The 24,095-nt window shown below is 44.9% G+C and overlaps 1 protein-coding gene across 9 annotated transcripts in view; it reads left to right on the top strand.

Moving 5' to 3' along the window:
* The window catches only part of LOC124798714, a 495,837-nt gene that overhangs the window by 93,311 nt on the left and 378,431 nt on the right, over positions 1–24,095 (top strand). For all 9 annotated transcript variants that reach the window (XM_047262235.1, XM_047262236.1, XM_047262234.1 and 6 more), the window contains exon 2: positions 4,878–4,945. The gene's annotated coding sequence lies outside the window, so the exon portion shown is untranslated. The remainder of the gene's footprint in view (positions 1–4,877; positions 4,946–24,095) is intronic.

The following is a 24,095-nucleotide window of genomic DNA, read 5'->3' as shown; positions in this document are numbered from 1 at the left end:
TCGTTGCATCAACTGTATGAGTGACCACGCTGCTTCCTCTCGAGATTGCCCCATTTTTAAAGACGAAAAGCTCATTCAGGAAATCAGAGTGAATGAAAAGGTGTCGACCTTTGCTGCTCGAAAATTATTCGCCAGTCGAAAGCCCACTGTGCCTCATACAGGAAAATACAGCACTGTCCTTGCCTCTCCTCGGCCAACAAAGGAGGCGGCCACGCAGACTTGTGATCTCACCTTTAGTGACACGGTCGTCAGATCGGCCAGCGCAAAGATCACCCGTTCAACCTCACCACTTTCGCCTGCTCAATCTATGGCTCACCCTTCATCGGGTTCTGCTAAACCTCGATCCCAAGTCATACACCCGGACTTCCAAAAAAGAGCATACTCGTGAAGATTTTTTACGTACCCCAACTTCATAACCATCGGTTCCTCCTTCATCTAAACATCATGTTTCCAAGAAGGCTAATAAGAAACCCAGTTCCTCTCCTTCTCCGCCACGGCGTGTCTCATCTACAGCACCACCTGGCGGTAACCGCCCTCGGCCGTCTTCTGTGTCGCCGAGGCGTACTGCTGGCGGCCGATCAACCGGCCGATCGCTGGTGGCAGGAGCTGCTCCTGAACAACCTACGGATCAGGATCTTTTGCCTTCGGCTGAGTGCCGTCCCACGCTGTCGGTCGCAAGCTCTGAGCAGTCGTTGAGTTGACGGCAACCTTGATCACATTCTTCCATTTTCTGTCCACCCTATGTCCGTTATCCATTGGAATATCCGGGGCATTCGAGCCAATCGGGATGAATTGACGATCCTCCTACGATCCTACTCGCCGGTCATCTTCTGTCTCTAGGAAACAAAGCTGCGTCCCCACGACCGCTTTGTCTTCCCCCATTTTCAGTCAGTCCGATTTGATCTCCCCTCTGTTGAAGGCACTCCAGCACATGGAGGACTCATGATCCTTCTCCATAATACTCTCCATTATCACCCAATCCCCTTAAACACTTCCTTCCAAGCAGTCGCTGCCCGTCTTTCCCTTTCTGGATACACCTTCCATCGTTCACATCAATGGCACGAGCTGATCTCCTTCATCTTCTTGGTCAGCTTCCACCCCCCTATTAGCTGGTTGGGGACTTCAGTGCCCACCACCCGCTTTGGGGATCTCCACATCCTTGTCCGCGTGGCTCACTATTGCTAGACGTCTTCCACCAAGCGGATCTTGTTTGCCTCAACACTGGGGACCCTACATTTTTGTCTGCCTCCACGACAAATTTCTCTTATTTGGACCTTTCGGTCGGTACTGTTCCGCTAGCTCGGCGCTTCGAATGGTTCGCCCTTGCTGATACACACTCGAGTGACCACTTTCCATGTGTCCTTAGATTGCAGCCACAACTGCCATATATGCGCCCGAGACGCTGGAAGTTTGCCCAAGCCGATTGGACACTTTTTTCGTTTCTAGCGACGTTCGATGACCGTCACTTTTCTAGCGTCGACGATGAGGTCACTCATATTACAGACGTTATTCTTACAGCTGCGGAACGTTCAATACCTCGCACCTCCGAATTGCCCCGGCGCCCCCCCAGTTGCTTGGTGGAACGAGGCATGCCGTGACGCAATACGTGAGCGGCGACGTGTTCTTCGCGTTTTCAGACACCATCCTACATTGGCCAACTGTATCAGCTATAAGCAGTTCCGTGCGCGGTGTCGTCGCGTCATCCGCGATAGCAAGAAGGCAATATGGGACTTCTTTACTAGCTCATTTAACACCTTCACTCCCTCCTCGGAAGTTTGGAGTCGGATTCGACGGTTATCAGGCGCGCCTAGTTTCTCCCCGGTCTCTGGGCTCACTGTCGCGCATGATACATTAGTGGACCCCGTTGCAATTTTTAACTCATTGGGTCAACACTTTGCTGAGATTTCGAGCTCTTCAAATTACCCGCCAGCGTTTCTCCCGAAGAAACGTGCAGCGGAAATGCGACCTCTTGCTTTCTCCTCTCAAAATCGAGAAAGCTACAATACTGTTTTCTCCATGCGGGAACTCCAACATACACTCTTCTTCTCGCTCCTCCGCCCCAGGACCGGATGGTATCCACATCCAAATGTTGCTGCATTTATCATACCATAGTCTGCGTTACCTCCTTCGCCTTTATAATCGAATTTGGACCGACAGTACTTTTCCCAGACGATGGCGGAAAGCTATCGTCGTTCCTGTTCCGAAACATGGAAGGGACAAACATATCCCCTCTAGCTATCGCCCCATTTCTCTCACGAGTAGTGTATGTAAGGTTTTGGAGCGTATGGTGAATTGCCGTTTAGCTTGGTGGCTGGAGTCCCGCAGTCTTTTAACACCTGCCCAATGCGGTTTCCGAAAGCATCGTTCTGCAGTTGACCATCTTGTTGCTCTCTCCACTAAAATCATGAACAATTTTCTCTGGACACGCCAAACAGTAGCAATATTTTTTGATTGGAGAGAGCATACGATACCTGTTGGAGGACGGGCATCCTCCGCACACTGTTCTCTTGGGGGTTTCGCGGTCGGTTGCCCCTTTTTCTTCGCGAATTTATGGCAGAGCGCACATTTAGAGTGCGGGTGAACACTGCTCTCTCCCGTACTTTCTCCCAAGAAAACGGGGTACCCCAGGGCTCCGTGCTGAGTGTTGTACTGTTTGCCATTGCCATAAATACGATTATGGATTGTCTCCTTCCTGATGTCTCGGGTTCCCTCTTTGTGGACGATTTTGCGATCTACTACAGCTCTCAACGGACCAGCCTTCTTGAACGACGTCTTCAAGGCTGTCTCGATCGCCTCCACTCTTGGAGCATCGAAACAGGCTTCCGCTTTTCTCCCAGTAAGACCGTTTGTGTTAATTTTTGGCGTCGTACGGAATTTCTTCCACCTTCCTTACATCTAGGACCTGTCAACCTTCCGTTTTCGGACGTCGCTAAATTCTTGGGTCTTATGTTTGACAGAAAACTGTGCTGGTCCTCCCACGTTTCCTATCTTTCGGCTCGCTGTCTGCATTCCCTTAACACCCTCCGTGTCCTGAATGATACCTCCTGGGGAGCGGACCGAGTGCTCCTTCTCCGCCTCTATCGCGCCTTAGTGCGCTCGAAATTGGACTATGGAAGCATAGTTTACTCCTCTCCTCGACCGTCTATTCTTTGGCGTCTCGACTCTATCCACCACCGTGGATTACGTTTAGTGTCTGGAGCTTTTTACACCGGCCCTGTGGAAAGCCTTTATGCTGAGACTGCTGAACCTCCGCTGTCCAATCGGCGAGCTGCCCTTCTGAGTCTTTATGCTAGCCATTTGTCTTCCATGCCTGCTAATCCGGCCCATGACATTTTTTTCGACGCCTCCTTGGATTTAGGGTATGCAGGCCGCCCTTCCTCCCTACTACCACCGGGAGTCCGTTTCCGTCAACTGCTCCATTCTCTTTCCTTCCGCTTTCCTAAAACTTTCTTGACAACTTGGGGTACAGCACCGCCTTGGCTCCGTCCCCGGACCTGCCTGCTCCGTGACCTTTGTCAGTTTCCCAAGGATGGTACCCCTTCACTTGTTTATCGTCGGGCATTTTCTGCTCTGTGTGCACAAATGAAGGAAGTCACATTTATTTACACTGACGGTACAAAAACATCGTTTGGTGTAGGGAGTGCCTATATTGTTGGCGACACCCCAAATCGATTTTGGCTTCACGACCAGTGTTCGGTTTATACTGCGGAGCTTTACGCTGTTCTCCAGGCTGTCCAATACATCCGTCGCCATCAGCGGATACAGTATGTCATCTGTTCAGATTCTCTCAGCTCTCTCCTCAGTCTCCAAGCTCTCTACCCTGTCCACCCTGTGGTCCACCGGATTCAGGACTGCCTCCACTTGCTCCACTTGGGGGGCGTCTCGGTGACGTTCCTCTGGATCCCAGGACACGTTGGTATCTGTGGAAATGAGGCGGCCGATATAGCGGCCAAGGCTGCAGTCTCTCTTTTTCGGCCAGCTATTCAATCGATTCTCTTCACCGACCTACGGAGCGTTTTATGTCGTCGTGTTGTTCTTTTATGGCACGCACGTTGGTCGACACTTCCCCATAATAAATTGCGGGACGTGAAAGCTCTTCCTTGTGCTTGGACCTCTTCCTCCCGAACGCGTCGTCGGGAGGAGGTAATTTTAACTAGACTCCGGATAGGGCACTGTCTTTTTAGCCATTGACATCTTTTAAGCAGCGATCCTCCCGCACTTTGTCCCCACTGCTCTCAGCTGTGGACGGTAAGACACCTTTTACTTGAGTGCCCCTATTTTACTCCGTTACGCGCCCGTCTACAGCTGTCGCCTGAAATATCGTCCATTTTAGCAGATGACACGCGCTCAGCCGATCGCATTCTCGAGTGTATTAGTGCCAGTGAAATGACGTCAGTCATTTGAAGCTCTTTTTGGGGACAACCAACCCCTTTCTGCAGTGGTTTTTTAAGCTTTCCGTCTGCTTTTAGTTTCTCCAGTTTTTTGAGTTTCGTTCCCATTGCTGCTGGTTTCCATTTTCGTTTTTTGCCTTTTCATAAGTCACAGACCGGGCGCTAATGACCATAGCAGTTCTGCGCCATAAAAAAAAAAAAACCACGTATGTATGGCTACTTCTAGGTGTTTATATGAAGATAGCTAAAAACCTCGTCATACGAATCTTACTAACCTACTCGGTAAGCAAGAACGTGGCTTAGCCACAGCTCTTACTTGAAAATGTGGTAAATCATTTTGCAGTGAATTAAACTAATTGTAATGACAATTCTGATCAGTTTGTGCCACGTTTGTTAGTATATCCATGATTCCGTGGGAAATTAGAATATTAAGACTAAGAGACCTCTCTTAGTCACAATATCTTGTAAACATTTATTTTGTTGCAGGAATCGCAGCAGCGCCAGATACAGCATGCGGTGAAGAGGGCTTTACGCTGATCCTCTAAATCTTTACGGTAAGAGGCATGAAAAATAATGAAAAAAAATCGAGTAGAAGAGCTTGTGTTGACAAAATGTCTTTCCTTCTTTCACTTGGTACTTCCATATAAATCAAGGTTTCTGCTGTCTTATATTGTAAGGCTTTTCTGAACAAATATCAGTTTTAATCGTTTCACTTCTTCATCTTCTTCATATGCTCATTCCGGCTAGGTTTGTACCTCGCATCTGTTGCATAATGTTTCAACCATGCCTTTCATTACAGAACTTTCTGATAGATTCTAAATGTTATCACTAACGATTTGTTTTCTTCAACCTAATGGCCAGACATATCTCGTCCCGTACCGCCAGGAGGCTTCTAGTCGTCTACGGAGACACAGTTGGTAACTCTAGTTCCTTTGTGCAGAAAATATCGAAATTTTTAATTAGCGAGACCTATTGATAACGGAAGAATTTCGCAGACTAACCTGCAAAGAGATTCCCATCTCTGGTTGCGAAATAACTACGTGGAACCAATCACTTAGAAACCTACTTGCATTCTTCTGCGATGCAGAGTTAAAATATCGCATGTGCTGCTCAGTTCATCCGTCTTGTGAACTTGTGCTATCCGTGTAATATTTTTCCAATTTAGAATATTATTTCGTCTCTACTACAGCTTGACTAGGGTGTAGTATCTAAACTCATCGACTCGAGATGCTGTGGGCCATAAATGCCTGTCTGATAACACCTAAGATACGGTAGATATGGAATGCCCTTTATGTCTTTATTTAGGACTTCTTGGAACACAATACTGGGCATGTACATTATTGATTAATATTTTAACATAATAACCTCCCAAATGGCCTCAGACTACAATGGCGTCGCTTTTTATGTAAGAGTAATGTCGAAAGAAATCGTTATCACTTGTAGGTCGTGTTAACTTCAAAGACGAACTACTTCCCCGTAAAGAGGAAGACGCATGAACGGCCAGAGAACAATATAGATATATCAAAAAATGTTTTGCATCACCCCAGTTCCCAGAAAGACATTGACTGTGGATATTGTATCACAGACACAGTCCCTTTGACTGTTCAGAGATGCCACTAACCCACCCAAAGATGTAAACAACCATGCGTGAGCAGCGACTATTAGACTGAGGGGTTCCGACAGCCATCAGTTCGTCATTCCACCAGGAAGGAGGTACACGGCCCGTGTTGTCTGTAGTTCAACTATGCCTTGACGGTCAGTACCGCAGTTCCATGGCGTCCGCATTGTTACTTTGTGCCAGGAAGGGCTGTCACCGAGGGAAGTGTCCAGGCGTCTCTGAGTGAACCAAAGCGATGTTGTTCGGACATGGAGATACAGAGAGAGACAGGAACTGTCGATGACATGCGTCGCTCAGGCCGCACAAGGGGTACTACTGCAATGGATGATCGCTACCTACGGATTACGGCTCGGAGAAACCCTGACAGCAACGCCATGTGTTGAATAATGCTTTTCGTGCAGCCACAGGACATCGTGTTACGACTCAAACTGTGCGCAATAGGATGCATGCTGTGCAACTGATGTGCAACTTCACTCCCGACGTCCATGGCGAGGTTCATCTTGGCAACCATGGCACCATTCAGCTCGGTACAGATAGGCCCAAAAACATGCCGAATGGACCACTCAGGATTGGCATCACGTTCTCTTCACCGATGAGTGTCGCATATGTCTTCAACCAGAGAATCGTCGGAGACGTGTTTGGAGGCAACCCGGTCAGGCTGAACGCCTTTTTAGACACACTGTCCAGCGAGTGCAGCAAGGTGGAGGTTCCCTGCTGTTTTGGGGTGGCATTATGTGGGGCCGACGTACGCCGCTGGTGGTCGTGGAAGGCGCCGCAACGGCTGTACGATACGTGAATGCCATCCTCCGACCGATAGTGCAACCATATCGGCAGCATATTGACGAGGCATTAGTCTTCATGGATGACAATTCGCGCCCCCATCGTGCACGTCTTGTGAATGACTTCCTTCAGGATAACGACATCGCTCGATTAAATTGGTCAACATGTTCTCCAGACATGAACCCTATCGAACATGCCTGGGATGGCTTGAAAAGGGCTGTTTATGGACGACGTGACCCACCAACCACTCTGAGGGATCTACGCTGAACCGCCGTTGAGGAGTGGGACAATCCGAACCAACAGTGCCTTGATGAACTTGTGGATCGTATGCCACGACAAATACAGGCCTGCATCAATGCAAGAGGACTTGCTACAGACAAGGGAACCTCCCCATCGCACCCCCATCAGATTTAGTTATAAGTTGGCACAGTGGATAGGCCTTGAAAAACTGAACATAAATCAATCGAGAAAACAGGAAGAAGTTGTGTGGAAGTATGAAAAAATAAGCAAAATATACAAACTTAGTAGTCAATGCGCAAGATAAGCAACAACAAGGTTAATGTGAGCGCAGGAGCGCCGTGGTCACGTGGTTAGCGTGAGCAGCTGCGGAATAAGAGGTCCTTGTTTCAAGTCTTCCCTCGAGTGAAAAATTTAATTTTTTTTTATTTTCAGATAATTATTATCTGTCCGTCCGTCCGATGTGATCACTTTTTTGGGAGTGATTATCACATCCACAAGAAAACCTAAATCGGGCAAGGTAGAAGAATCTTTTTACCCATTCGCCAAGTGTACAAGTTACGTGGGTCGACAACATATTCCTGTCATGTGACGCACATGCCGTCACCAGTGTCGTATAGAATATATCAGACGTTTTCCTGTGGAGGAATCGGTTGACCTATGACCTTGCGATCAAATGTTTTCGGTTCTCATTGGAGAGGCACGTTCTTTCGTCTACTAATCGCACGGTTTTGCGGTGCGGTCGCAAAACACACACTAAACTTATTACAGTGAACATAGACGTCAATGAACGAACGGACATATAATAATTGTCTGAAAATAAAAAATTAAACTTTTCACTCGAGGGAAGACTTGAACCAAGGACCTCCCGTTCCCCCAGCTGCTCACGGTAACCCCGCGACCACGGCGCACCTGAGCTCAGAGTATCCTTGATGTTGCGTATCTTGCGCATGGACTACTCAGTTTGTATATTTTGCTTATTTTTTTCATACTTCCACACAACTTCTTCCTGTTTTCTCAATTGATCTGTGTTCAGTTTTTCAAGGCTTATCCACTGTGCCAACTTACAACTAAATCTGATGGGGGTGCGATGGGGAGGTTCCCTTGTGAGTATTAGAGGTACCTTTATGTACAGCAGTCTGGAACACCACCTCTGAAGGTCTCGCTGTATGGTGGTACAACATGCAATGTGTGGCTTTCATGACCAATAAAAGGGCGGAAATGATGTTTACGTTCATCTCTATTCCAATTTTCTGTACAGGTTCCAGAACTCTCGGAACCGAGGTAATGCGAAACTTTTGATGTGTGTATATCTTCGTGGTCATATACATTTCAGATTTCCTACGCTGGTTGCGGAAAAATGATACTACAAACGCCCTATTTTGAGAATCACTGGAAATTAATTGGTGGACGTGGTTGTGCAATGATTGGAAGTGCAAGCCACTTGATTCGGTTGTGGTGCCATCTACAGCCAGGCAAGATGAATTAAATTCCCTCCTAGACCTTGACATAGCTCTTCATATCGCGATAGCAATTTTCAGTTAGTGTTTTAAGTAAATGATGTACTTTCTTTTAAGAGACAAGTTTTTATTCTTCGTGACGGATCGCTCAGATAGTTTCGTAAAATAAAATCAGGTATGTTTGTAACGATCTAATTATTTGCAACTCGCTAGCGATGAAACCAACGGTCGTGAGGTGAACAAAGTGCCCAGCTCTACCCTAGGTACAGTCACATCGGATAGTTATCTGCGGTGATTGCTGTCTAGCCGGCCGGTGTGGCCCTGCGGTTCTAGGCGCTTCAGTCTGGAACCACGTGACCGCTACGGTCGCAGGTTCGAATTCTGCCTCGGGCATGGATGTGTGTGATGTCCTTAGGTTAGTTAGGTTTAAGTAGTTCTAAGTTCTAGGGGACTAATGACCATAGATGTTAAGTCCCATAGTCCTCAGAGCCATTGAACCATTTGATTGCTGTCTATTGGTTCCTGAAGATGGCGACAGCATTTACAGTAGTTGGAGGGACAAAATGATAGATCTGACTTCTAACATTACCCAACATGGGGGTGCTATGTTAATGCTGAGAACAGCTAAGAGAAAGAGGGAACTACAGCCATTTTATCTTAGAACTGATTTATTGGAATCTTTTGTCAAGCGGAAGCTTGTGGTATGAAATTTAGGAACTGAAGGGGAAAAGTTCTAGACAAGACCAAAAGACTAATGTAGAAAAGGATATTTGGCATCGAAAGTACTGTTCAAAGACACTGTGTAGCCTCCCGCTAGTTGTTAGAAGTTAATTGTCAACAAAGGTTAAGCCAACAGTAAGTCCGTTTACACTCTTAGAAATTCTCTGTAGTAGACTGTGTTCTGTAGATCTCGGCCGGAGTCCAAACTTTTTCATTATCGTTGGAATCGCGCACACTAATAATTTTTCATTCATTGCATGCATAGTGGCAGATTTTGTTACTATAAGGGTTTAAAAATTGAGCTTACCACTAAGTGGCTTGTCTCTGCCTGGTAATGAGCGTCACAATAATTTTTGTATAGTCTGCTTTCGTACTGGTCTCTGTAACTGTCGGCAAATGGTCGCTTACGAAAGTTGCCTATTTTTTTCTGAGTGAAACCCTTGTCTGAGAATCGGTTCCCTCTTGTGAATTTGTGCTATTTAAAAAAAAGGCTAGACCGGTTTTATGAATTTGCAATGAACTAGTTACATCCTGCGTAGCACTTCCATAGTCTCTCTCTCTCTCTCTCTCTCTCTCTCTCTCTCTCTCTCTCTCTCACACACACACACACACACACACACACACACACACACAGTTTTTATGACTGGTGCAGGATTTTACATTTTTCCTTTTTTCACTTTATATAAAGTGCTCAGACACATGTTCGGTATTAAAGCATCAACCAATTACATGTTGAAAAAAATGCTTGTTACAGCGAATAGCAGGTAAGCCCAGTGCTAAACATACTTTATTGTTCAACCTTGGAGGCAGTCGTAACTTTTCGCAACGCCATTGCCATTGCCGGTCGCACTGCGTTCTGCGGATGTCACTGCTTACCTGTCACCGTTCTGGCAGGTGGCTTAGCGACGTGCCTGGCATTTTGCTCTCACCAAATTAGCATCTGATAAGCGCCGAAATGCCAGGCGACCCACCCACATACCATCATTCCTAGTGCATAGATCACTGTGCATTTCACTAATCATCATTTACAAAGGGCAATATAGATGCAAGTTATTTGCGCCCGAAGAGCATTAGAGAAATAACGTAGAGTACACTTACACAAACACTTCAGAGTATTCAGTCTGGAACCGCTTGACCGCTACGGTCGCAGGTTCGAATCCTGCCTCGGGCATGGATGTGTGTGATGTCCTTAGGTTAGTTAGGTTTAAGTAGTTCTAAGTTCTAGGGGACTGATGACCTCAGATGTTAAGTCTCATAGTGCTCAGAGCCATTTGAACCATTTGAACACACTGTTTTCGATGCACGATCTGAAGACCCAACTCTCTCTCTCTCTCTCTCTCTCTCTCTCTCTCTCTCTATCTTTTCCCCCCAAAGACGAAAGATCTGTTTTTAAATTTACTGTCGTTTCACGGATATACACTTTCCCCAACATTCTGGGCATTGCCTCCTTGAAAGTTGATGTACTAATATGTAACTTGCGTCACTGATGGGAAGTGTCACTGTAAACACCGTCTAATTTAGCTTTCATCACGTCACGCGTATTTCCATCCAAAAGCAAAATAGTCTCTGAATGGTGCTGCACTTTTTTCATCTTATTGAAGACAACAAAACTAAATGGAATGGCTGTCAAATCTAAACTGTCCCACGAATCAGCTTAAATTTTGCATAGACATCGTCTGATTCCAACCCGGCAGTCGATGGTTGCTCACACTTACATTGGGCACATAGTCATCTTCAAGCAAGGGTGCTTAGTAAACCGCCCTGACAGCAACTACTTCAAAATGCCGTTTATTACAAGCCTTTGTGAAAAATAAAGTGACTAACGATGACGAGGACAGTTCGACGAACGTAAGTAATCACACAACGTTGACAAATTTTTTCGCGCTATGAAATCACGGTGAAAGAATATGATTTTGTTACTCGCCAACGGTTTTCACAAAAGTATCAGGTAGTTACAGATGACAATCTGACCGTTTAATTAATGCCTTCCAAAGAATAACCTACAAAAGAGTATTGTAAGGATTACCATAGATGAAAAATGTCTTTATGCATAACTTTTCACTCGAGAATTTCTTCTTAACCTGGATACTTACTGTACTTTCAGGCCTAATTCTAAAGACTAGGAGTGTAATTTGATTTTTTGTCTTTTTCTAAATATCTTAGCAAATTAGTTAGTTGCAAGGAACGGATTAAATAATCGTATAATGTAGCATTTTGTTGTAGTTGATAATGAGTTGTTGCTCGATTTTTCTCTTTTGGGCGACGCATATTCGTAAATTTCCTAGTGAGGCTTCTTCAGATCAGTCAGATTAATTTACTCTGACATTCTGATAACTTCACTATTTCCACCCCCCTGCCCGCACATCCTCTTTTGTGGTACCTGTCGATCAGAAAGCAAAGCAAATCCTAGTTTGTGTTAATTCGCCATTACAAGAGTTTTCTTGGACTCCAAATGATGTATAAAGATCATATGGAATGATAAAGTTTAATCTTAAAATTTCTTATCTATCGTAAAAATGGGGAAAAATGTTTATTGTAATTATAGGTAGTTAAATGGGAAAGTTGTCAAACACAATACTCTCGACGTGGGTAGTACATCGTATGGTTTTTTTCCCACCTGTTGTTAAATTTACCCATACAGCTTTCGCTTCTAGATCGTGTCGCGTTTTTACGTACCTACGGCTTCGATGCGAGAATCAAAATGAAGAGCGTTCAGTGCTACTACCGCTGACGTGTTACCAAATAACGCCAATAAAAACAGGCAGCTCAGTGCTAAGCTTTACAGTCTTGTTAAGTTGCTTTTCGCTTTTAACGACCAGTCCGTAAACCTCTGAAAGCTTAAAAGGCTTACATTTGAAGCCGTAAGGTCCTTTATACCCGTAAATGACAGCAATGGAAGCAATTCATAGTCTAGTGGTATACTACATTATTCGTCGAATCCCTCACGATATTTGGGCACCTTTCTACCGACGAAGAGACTTTCCTTGTACCCTGAACAGGACCATTCTTTCTGTACCATGGGAATCCATTATCCCAAGATCGTGGGAATCCTTCAGTCAAAAATTATGGTATGTATTTTGTTCTAAGAGACAAAGAACGTGAAAGGGAGGCAGTAAAAAAAAGATAGATATATCTAGGCATCTGTGTTACTTAATCTATGCATCGAACAAGAAGTAAAGAAAATTAAGGAGAAATTTGGAAATGGAAATGAAGTTCAGGGGGAAGAAATAGACTTCGTTTTCGATGTTGTTATGATACTGTCACAACATAGGAACTGGAAGATCAGTTGAACGGACTGCATGGTGTGCTGAAATGGAATTACGGAGTAAATATAAAAATAAAAGTAAACCGAGTGTAACAGAGGGTAGCCGAATTAAATCAAGGGCGTGCTGAGGGGATTAGATTAGAAAATAAGGTAATAAAAGTAATGGATGTGTTCTGGCAAATGCGTGTTAGATGATCACTGCAGTGTTTACTGTACAATCTTTACTCAGCATGCCATATACCTCTAATTTCTGTTGTTTGCCCTCTTTTCAAACCTGCAAGCTCTAGAGCATCCCTTTATAACTAAAACGAAAAGGAGAAGCGTCTATTGTGCAGTCTACTGAAATGACGGAGTATCCACAATTCGCTCTCTTGTCTTGTTCTTCGGGAATTTTTGTATTTTACAACATCTTTTATGGTACTTCGTGGATTTTTTCGTGGCGTCAATATCTCTAACTACCAAAGCACATAATGTATATTTTAATTCTAACACTTGTTCGATCATCTGCTGTCATTGAACAAGTTCTTTACACAAGAGGACCACACCCTTTGTTTTGCTTTTATATCTTGGTAATCCGTAGACAGGTCAAAGTATAATCTGTCCTTTGCAAGTCAGTTTCAAAACCTGGTATAATGAGTTAAAGGCACAATTTCTACTCGCCCGTAACATTAACACCAAGGGAAATGATGCAGTGATGAGACAACGCACTCTTCTTGGGGCGGACGACAGTGAGATCGCCGTGGAGCCATCTAGCTCTAGCCTTTCCTTGGTTTCCCTAAATACACTCCTGGAAATGGAAAAAAGAACACATTGACACCGGTGTGTCAGACCCACCATACTTGCTCCGGACACTGCGAGAGGGCTGTACAAGGAATGATCACACGCACGGCACAGCGGACACACCAGGAACCGCGGTGTTGGCCGTCGAATGGCGCTAGCTGCGCAGCATTTGTGCACCGCCGCCGTCAGTGTCAGCCAGTTTGCCGTGGCATACGGAGCTCCATCGCAGTCTTTAACACTGGTAGCATGCCGCTACAGCGTGGACGTGAACCGTATGTGCAGTTGACGGACTTTGAGCGAGGGCGTATAGTGGGATTGCGGGAGGCCGGGTGGACGTACCGCCGAATTGCTCAACACGTGGGGCGTGAGGTCTCCACAGTACATCGATGTTGTCGCCAGTGGTCGGCGGAAGGTGCACGTGCCCGTCGACCTGGGACCGGACCGCAGCGACGCACGGACGCACGCCAAGACCGTAGGATCCTACGCAGTGCCGTAGGGGACCGCACCGCCACTTCCCAGCAAATTAGGGACACTGTTGCTCCTGGGGTATCGGCGAGGACCATTCGCAACCGTCTCCATGAAGCTGGGCTACGGTCCCGCACACCGTTAGGCCGTCTTCCGCTCACGCCCCAACATCGTGCAGCCCGCCTCCAGTGGTGTCGCGACAGGCGTGAATGGAGGGACGAATGGAGACGTGTCATCTTCAGCGATGAGAGTCGCTTCTGCCTTGGTGCCAATGATGGTCGTATGCGTGTTTGGCGCCGTGCAGGTGAGCGCCACAATCAGGACTGCATACGACCGAGGCACACAGGGCCAACTCCCGGCATCATGGTGTGGGGAGCGATCTCCTACACTGGCCGTACACCACTGGTGATCGTCGAGGGGACACTGAATAGTGCACGGTACATCCAAACCGTCATCGAACCCATCGTTGTACCATTTCTAGACCGGCAAGGGAACTTGCTGTTCCAACAGGACAATGCACGTCCGCATGTATCCCGTGCCACCCAACGTGCTCTAGAAGGTGTAAGTCAACTACCCTGGCCAGCAAGATCTCCGGATCTGTCCCCCATTGAGCATGTTTGGGACTGGATGAAGCGTCGTCTCACGCGGTCTGCACGTCCAGCACGAACGCTGGTCCAACTGAGGCGCCAGGTGGAAATGGCATGGCAAGCCGTTCCACAGGACTACATCCAGCATCTCTACGATCGTCTTCATGGGAGAATAGCAGCATGCATTGCTGCGAAAGGTGGATATACACTGTACTAGTGCCGACATTGTGCATGCTCTGTTGCCTGTGTCTATGTGCCTGTGGTTCTGTCAGTGTGATCATGTGATGTATCTGACCCCAGGAATGTGTCAATAAAGTTTCCCCTTCCTGGGACAATGAATTCACGGTGTTCTTATTTCAATTTCCAGGAGTGTAGGTTAACGATGAACGGCAGGGTAACAGTCGAAAAAACTCGAAATTTTTAGATATGTATATTCAGTGAAGAATTATTCCCCAAAATATTATGCGCGAACTTCAAAAAGTAATCATTCTGTAAGCTTTTGAAGCCGAGGATGCACTATGCTGAGAATATGTGTAATGCTATTTCACAGAAGTTGATCGGATGATGATCGTCAACATCACTCCTGTCCTTCTGGCGAGCATTCGTGGTGCACTTGGCAGCGCGCTAAAGCAAACGGTGAATTGAAAGTTGACAACACAAAACCCATTGCCACAAGTAGTTATCGATGCCATCGCCCCTATTTATACCAATCTGAGTAAACCTGATTTACTGGAACAAAAGTTTCAATACTCTCATTTAGAGATGCGCTTCAAAAATAACTTACAGCCGAACGACATTATCAGCTTTGCTTCAAAATTGGCCGTATGGCTATTCAAAGTAGGCCATACTGCATTAATGCTCGTGGCAAGTGCCCTTCAAATCAAATTGTCGGTGAAATGCGCTGTATCTGTGAAAATAGACGCCACGGGCGATGCGCTCAGCGACGAAAAGGGCTTTGGGGACGAAAATGAAGGCTTATCAGCTCGAAGTAGTAGCGATAATCATTATGGATCAGGCATCGATGATATCCCATAAGTTTCAAACTTTGCCCCTTTTTTATATAATCAATACTCGTAAAACTTTAAATGCGTCTTTCTCAAAACCATGTTTTTCGGTATGGTTGTCGTCGCCCACGCTACACTTTTCATACGATTTTAACAATTTTTGGTCTCCCTTGAAGCAAACTGAATTCTCATCAGGTCGTCGTAGACGATTTTTTTATGTTCATATTTAGTATTTTCTCGGGCGAAAAGAGGTATCCAAAAACGGACGTTTTTTCAGGTATTTATAATTTCGCCATTTTTTATGCAAATCCCTACGATGAACTAAAATTGCGTCTGTAAGGATCAGGATAATATGTTAATTTCATGTTTCAGATAACCGCAACCGGAGTTAGAGCGACAACCGTCGATCTACCTCCTTTCAGACTACCCCGCGAAAATCCCAATCACACAATGAAGATATTAATATTTTTCAGTAGAAAATACCATTAAAAACTTCGGTGTATGCTTTATTTATTTGTCTATTACGTTCCAGTACGGACAAAAAAAATCCTAAATTTGAACAATATTTTCGTCCGTCATCCTGTCGTTCCCCCCTTAATGGAAATCTACATCTGCGTACATATGATACATAGCGGGTAGTTCCTTGTATAGCTGCCAGCCATTCCGTTTCCTGTTCGACTCCCAAAACGAGCGACGGAAAGACCGTTGTCTGTATGCTGTCGTATCTGTATTGAACTTATGCATTCCTTGCGCGAGATGCAGTTCTCAAGTTGTAGACCCGTTCTGCAGTTTGTCGCAAATGCCGGTTCTCTTGACGTACCCAATAGTGTTTCGCAAAAGAAAAGTATTACTCCCTCCAGGGAATCTCACTAAGTTCATGCAGCATTTCTGTAACATTTGCGCGTTTAGCGAACCTACGTGTAACAAATCTAGCAGCACGTCTCGGTATTGATTCGATACCTTTCTTTAAGCCGGCCTGGTGGGGATCCCAAATAATCGAGCAGTACTCAAGAATGAGTCGCACAAGTATTCTGTATGCTGTGTCCTTAATAGATGAGCTACACATTGCTAGAATTTTGCCAATAAACCAAAGTCGATGATTCGCGATCCTTACCAACATTGCGTTTGGTTTCACTTCGCTTTGCAGCGTTACGTCTAGATATTTAATCGGCATAGCTGTGTCCGGCATCACACCATTAACACTGTATTCGAAAGGTACAGGATTGTTTTTCCTACTCATCCTGATTAACATTTCCCCCCGTTTAGAGTTGGCTGCTATACATCAGACCAAAAACAAATTCTTTCCACGCTTTTTTGTATCCTTCTAGAGTCACTAAAAAGAAAATTCTCGTACACGGTACTGTCAGCAGCAAACAGTCAGATTGCTGCTGACTCCATCCGACATACCGATATGAACGCAGAGAAAAAGGGGCGATCCTACCGCACTTCCATGACGCACTCGTCCTGGATGGCGAATGTTCATCGTGAACAAAGATATTGTTACAACATACTGGGGTCTACTAGTAACGAACTTCCAGAGCCGCTATCATGTGTGGGAACTGTTGCGTATGTTAGGACCTTTGTTAACAAATGACAATGTGGCTCTGTATCAAATAGTTTTCGGAAATCTGAGGATGTGGGATCTGCCTGTCGCCCTTAAAAGGACATATACGTCTTCTCTCTCAGTCCTTCTCCAGTACGAGCTGGTACTCAGTCCCTAATGACGTTAAACGCAAATATTTTTTAACGGTGATACACAGGAATGATAACTTTTATTCACGAGCTGATAAAGGAAAGACAGATGTTCGCGAATAACAATGCCTGAGTAGTGTGCCGTTCACGTATATCGGAAATTTTAACCTTCCCCATTAATTGCGAATTTTGCGCTGTGGTTTGACTGATCGCAATTGTTGATTGAATGAATGGTTAGTTTAAAGTATACCCTTTATGACAAAAAAGAAGCACCACGAAGGAACATTTTTATTTTTATTTTACGCGTCTGGTTCGTTAGGACCAAATTGAGGAGCAAATCTCCAAGGTCATGGTACGTGTCACTACATGAAATTACAACGTAGAAGAAGTAACATATAAAATTAAATGTGTGTGAACCCATAGAAACAAGCCATAAGTTAATGTAAACGCAAATAACAGTATGACACAGCAATCAGCTTAATTTTTCAAGGAATTCCTCTACAGAATAGAGTGAGTGACCCATGAGCGAACTCTACAGTTTAGATTTTAAAGCGCGTGGATTACTGTTAATATTAATGAATTCTTGTGGTAGCGTACTGAAAATGGATGCAGCAGTGTACTGCACTCTCTTGTGCACAAGAATCAAGGAAGTGCGATCCAAATGCAGTGGGTTTCTGCCTAGTATTAATTGAGTGAAAGCTGCTAATTCTTGGAAATAAGCTGATATTGCTAACAAGAAACGACAGTAAAGAATATTTATATTGAGAGGGCAGTGTCAGAACACACAGACTAATGAACAGGGGGTGAAAAGAGGTTCGCAAACTTAAACCGCTTATTGCCCGAAGCGCCCGTTCTTGAGCCAAAAACAGCCTTTAAAAATGGGAAGAGTGACACTAAAATATAATACACTACGTCACAAGCCAGTGAACATAAGCAAAGTAGACTACTTTACGGGAACTATCACTTCAGATAACGTTCTAATCGTAAAAATGGCAGCGTTAAGTCTTTGAACAAGATCCTAAACGTGGGCTTCTCACGATAGTTTACTGCCTAACATCTAGAAAGCTGAACTGTTCAGCTTCACCAAACACATGCACATTCTGTTATATTAAGACCTGAGGTTTTGTTGAATTATGTGATAGAAACTATATAAACTGAGTCTTACTGCGATTTAGCGTTAATTTTCCGCATGTCATGAACTTACGTCTTGAACTGCACTATTTGGAACAGTTCCAACATTGCACATAACATCCTTTACTACCAAGCTAGTATCATCAGCACCACAGAAGTTCATCTGTAATAATGGAGGGGTTATCATTTATATAAATAAGGAACAGCAGTGCCCCCAGCACTGATCCCTCGAGGAACCCCCCCCCCCCCCCCCCACACTCTTCATTTAACCGTGCCCCACACAGACCTCACATCATAGCCCTTCTCCCTAATGTGGAGAATGACCTTTTGCTGTCTGTCATTAACGTAAGAGCTACTGCACGTATTCCATAATGGTCCAGCTCCTGGAGCAATATTTTGTGATCAACACAATCAAATGCCTTGGTTAAATAAAATATGTCTAGCGTTCGAAACCTCATCCTGTACCTCACGGAGAAAAGTGAATATAGCATTTTCAGTTGTTAAACCACTTCTAAAACCGAATTATACATTTGATAGCGAAGTGTGCGAAATAAAATGGTCAATAATCCCTACATAGTCTCTTCAGAAGCCTTAGCAAACGCTAATGGCACAGAAATACGTCTAAAATTGTGTACATTATCCCTTTCTCCCTTTTTATAAAACAGCTTACTACTGAGTACTTCAATCGTTCAGGAAACTGACCAGTCTTAAAGAAAAATTACAAATATGGCTAGTATCCGAATAGGACGGATATCGGTAGTGCGATGTACATGTACAAACAAATGATCACAATTTCAGAAAAAATACGTGATCTATTCAATAGAAAAAACTTGACAAACTGAGCAAGTCAGTAATGTGTTGGTCCACCTCTGCCCCTTATGCCAGCCGTTATTCGGCTTTTCACTGATTGATAGTTGTTGGATGTCCTCCTCAGGTATATCGTGCCATATTCTGTCCATTTGGCGAGTTAAATCGTCAAAATCTCAAACTGCTTCGGAGGCCCTGCCCATAATGCTCCAAACGCTCTCAACTGGGGAGAGATTAAACGACTTTACTGGCAGGGTAAGGTTTGACAAGCACGAAGACAAGTAATAGAAACTCTCGCCATGTGCGGGCAGCCATTATCTTACTGAAATGTAAGCCCTTCGCGGCTTGCCACGAAGGGCAATAAAACAGGGCGTATAGTATCGTCGACGTACCGCTGTGCTGTAAGGTTACCTCAGATGACAATCAAAGGGATATTGCTATGAAAACAAATGGCACGCCAGACGATCACTCCTGGTTGTCGGGCCGAATAGCGGGCGACAGTCAGATTTGTATCCCACAGCTGTCTGGGGCATCTCCAGCCAGTAGTCTCATTGACTGGGGTGGAATTGCTGTCAAATTGAGCCCCAATGAACAAAGGAGACGTACCTGGAGATACCTCAGCCAGCAGAGAGATAAAAAACTCGCTGTCGCCTGTCATACAGCCAAGAATGATGGTTTGGGGTGCCATTTCTTTTCATGACAGCATCCTTACAGCACAGCGGCATGTCGACGTCGTTCTACGCCCCGTTTTGATGCCCTTCATGTTGAACCATCGTGGGCTTACATTTCAGCATGATAATGCCTGCCCGCATAAGGCGAGAGTTTCTACTGCTTGACTTTACGCTTGGCAAACCCAACCTTGGCCAGCAAGGCTGCCGGATCTCTCCCTAATTGAGAATGTTTCGAGCTTTATGGGCAGGGCTGTCCAATTAGTTTGGTATTTTGACGATCTAACATGCCAGTTTCACAGAATTTGGCGCGTCATCCCTCAGCAGGACATGCAATAACTTTGTCAATCAATACCAGACCGAACAACTGCTTACATAAGGGCCAGACGTGGCTCAGTGGCTCAGTCTGTGAAGCTCTTTCTCTTGAATAAATTTTGCAATTTTTCTGAAATTGTAATATTTGTCTGTTCATGTACATCATATCTACCGATTTCCATACCATTAGCACAGTTCCTCCCTGGTTCGTCGTCTTTTTTTGTGTGTTAGAGTGTACCTTGCAGATTTTGACAAGTTAATCATACAAACTCAGCAATTTTCGTTGCAGTCATTTCTCAAACATAAAGATAGGCCCCTTTCAAGAGCTTTTCTCATAGTCAAATGCTTCACGCTGACACTTTCATATGCCGTCGGCGGTATTTGCGTTTCGCACGAGGAATATGTTTTTTAGTGCTCTGTGTACTTAACTGTGAAATGAATAAAAAAAACTCGTACGGCGACAATTTAATGTGCCACAAGTGCATTTTACCACAGTCGTAATGCAGACTTATATGATCTTAGGTAGGACTCTTGAGTTGTTTCACACTCTTTGGGCTGAAATTAAGGCGAAGTAAAACACACGACGCTATACGTCACTCTAGGGGAACGAAGAAGTCTCTCACCAAATATGCAAGAGTAAGCATGAAGCACTTCAAAAAAAGAGAAGTTTCTCGAAACGCATCGTGCGTAACACAGTGAAACTAAGGGACTGCTAAAAGAAACTATTTTTTCCAAGAGAAATAGCCACAGTCATTATGTGAAGACTTATGAAAGAGGCTCTCGTACACAGCAAGGCTGGTGACAAAACATTCGTTAATTCAGGAACAGTAATGTCTTCATTCTGAAATTTTCCAGCCATTCCATTGAGTACGATGATGTCCCACCTGTGACCACTTCGCGCTTTTTCTCACACCACTTGCGTGGTCCCGGTGAGAGTAAGAAGTTCCATACGGATTAATTTGTTCTTGAACTCCGTCGTCCACTTTCACCACTGACCACCTTAAGAAAGTAGTACTGTCTCATTATTAAAACTTTATGAAGGCAGTGGTAATCTCATTTCGTCGAAGAATGTTTCATTTCATATCTCTTTGCAACGTTACGCCCAGATATTTAAAGATTCTACCTTGAAAAAATATATTTTTTTTCACTGCTTACACTGGAGTTTAATAACCAGTCTTATTATTTTTCTTTTGATTTTTCAGTTTCTGCTACCGGATCTGCAGTGTTAGTGACAGCTGGTGGCCCCATGTTCTTCCTGAGACTAGAATTTCCGCCCCATCACCTCCACTCCCACCCTCCCAGAATAGAAATCTGTTTCCCATCTTTGCGCTGGAGTAAATCTCATGTTGAAGTGCGAAAACATTTAGAAAATGTCTGCATAAAGTGTATCTGAGGCGTGCCGTGGGGACCAGCCCAGTATTCACCTAGTTGGACGTGGGAAACCGCGTAAAAACTTCATTCAGGCTTGCCTGCTCACTATTCCTTGTCGTTAATCGGCGAGACGGATTCGATCCGTGGCGGGCTAGCGACCCTGTGTCCCGGAAGCGGCTCTGATGTCACACTAGCCTTCTCGGGGGTCTTTCACCACCATCAGTGGCTTTCTGTCGTATAGCAGTTAAAAGGCTTCGTGATGCTACATGGTGTCCATAAATAAAATTACAGTTTCGAAACTCTATAAAAGGAGAACCACTGCTCAGAATGATACCGAATTCGAATAGCATATTATTGACACATGGGAAAACGTCATGGGAAAAAAACGAAAATTTAACCAGTAGATGGCGCTGTAAACTTCTTTAAGTAATTGGGGACGGCTATAAGTGACAGATGAATCGCACTATGACGGTTCTGGTTTGAATTGTACATTAACCATCCGTATTGTTTAATAAGAATGACTGCTCAAGTTCGGCAGTCAACATTTGTGGCACCTAGTTATGACCAGCCATCAAGGCCCTCGTATTTCAACGGATGGGAAAATCAGTTTTAATTGGCCTGCGACCAAAAATGGCATAACATGCAAAATGACATCTGCTTCTAATTGTCGTGAGACGGGCGCAAGACAAGTTCAATATGCTCTCCACCGTTTTCTGCCACAAGTTTGAAATCGAGGAACAGCGTGTTTCACAACAGATCGGATTGTCTCGAGGGTCACGTTCAAAATGCTTTACGCAGTGCGTGCCTTCAATTCGGCCACGTTCGCAATTGGAGCACTGAACACAGCAGCTTTCAGATAAACCCATAGTCAGATCACATGATATGGACGGCCAGGCCTTAGGGAAATGACGGCTGATAATTGTAACATTTCCAAGATGCCTCTGCAGCAGCTGCTTCAGTGGCTTTGCAGTGTGCATAGGAGTGTCATCTTGCATAGAAATGATCCTATCAACACATCCACACTGTCGAAGGGGTGGAATGACTTTGAAGCGCATAAGGCTCGCATAGCGTTTACCATTGACGGTACAGGTAACAGGGCCCGCAAGACTCATCACCTCAAAAAAATACGGCCCCGATAAACGGTGACATCAATCCGCTCTCGTCACCCACCTTTACAGAGTGAAGTGCTACGGGTTGATGTGCTTGCGGATTTTCCTTTGTCCATTTTCTTCAGTTCTGCATATTGACATGTCCTTGGAAGTTGAAACTGGCTTAGACTGTCCACAGAATGTTGCATGGCCATTCATTGCCCACTTCCATGCGGGCAAAAATTTCAGAGCGAACATTTGTCTTGCTGGTAGGCCAGCAGGAAGAAATTCCCGAACATGGGTGGTTATGTGTGGATAGCAGCGCAGGATATTTCGTAGAATTTAATGCACTGTGGTCGCAGGCGTGTCTTGTCCAACGTTCGGGCAATTCTCCATGCCCTTCATAAACATTGCTCCACCCCTCCTTGTGGCGATATTTTCGACAGACGTCGGATGAACTACCTATCCACTTCACTTCAAAAGAACCTGTCTTCTCAAATTTTGTAACCATTTTCTCCAGTTCCTTAGCAGACATCGAACCAATGTTAGTTTTTTTTCCATACTCGTGAGTGTCTTTTGCGCGGTTACCGGCGCGCAGTCACCATTCTTATAACGGACTCGAACGGAGGAACAGCCGTGTGCCGCACATCTGTTGATCAGCATATTCTGACGCTAACAGTGCCATCTATTGCTCAAATTTTCGGCCGTTCAAATTTGACGTCATTCTGAACAGTGTTTTGGAACTGGAATTTTAATTGAGGTTCCCGTGTACGTATAGCTTTGGGACTGTGACCACTATATTCATAACAACTCTACTTGGAATCACGATAGAACGTGATATAATGCCTTCGCATTTCTAGTCGGGTGAATTTGAGGAATTGACGTATCGCTTAGATAAGTGTCACTCCCATCAGTTCACCAGAAAATGGTAGGAATGACACTCGTTGAGATATGCCGCGGCATTTCGACGAACTCACTCGGGCGGATAACCGAGAGTACGTTCCAAAATAGATCGAAGTGTCACACCGAGGAGGGCAACGAGATCACGATAATTCCTTTCTGCCATTCTGCCGCGTCTCCACGACGATCCATGTTATTCCGCTAATTCCTACAAACGAGTGGTACGTACACACTACTTGACCTCCATGACGTACGTCAGTAGAGGGTCACTTGACCCTCGTTACCAGGTCTACAACGACTACGGCGCTGCGAAGCGACCGTGTTCTCTCTTAAGCCCCTTTCACACGAGCCAAATTTAATGTTTCATTTAAGTACTCCTGTCAAGTGAGTCCACTGCAGCGCCCCTGTCATTTTATTTATGTACCTAGTCTCGCCTGTCACGAGTGATACTTTTCGTTTTACTCGTCAGCGCCAAAATTGCCTGTGTTGTGAGAGCTGTCTGCTGTGTGGTTTGCGCCTGAACGGTGAAACTAGGAGTATATGTAATCCATTAATCGTAAGAATAAATCTCATGTAAACATTGCACTATGTATTCTTCCGCGTTTGCTGGAACCTCATTTCATTTCCGTTTCACGTGGAAGTGCAGCCAAGCTGTTTAGAGTGCTGTCAGGTATGATAATAAGGGTACATTTTGTGCTGTGCGTTACGCGCACATCGATAATACGGGACAACAGCTTTACCAGCGCATTTAACCTGGACAGCAGTGCCCGGTCAGCTGGTACAGCTAGCCTGCAGTGACGTGGCCAGCTGCAGTTC

The sequence above is a fragment of the Schistocerca piceifrons genome, chromosome 5 (genome assembly GCF_021461385.2).
Source record: "Schistocerca piceifrons isolate TAMUIC-IGC-003096 chromosome 5, iqSchPice1.1, whole genome shotgun sequence".
NCBI classification, from domain to species: domain Eukaryota; kingdom Metazoa; phylum Arthropoda; class Insecta; order Orthoptera; family Acrididae; genus Schistocerca; species Schistocerca piceifrons.
Note: the sequence above shows the minus strand (reverse complement) of the source record. Positions and strands in the feature narration are given on the sequence as shown.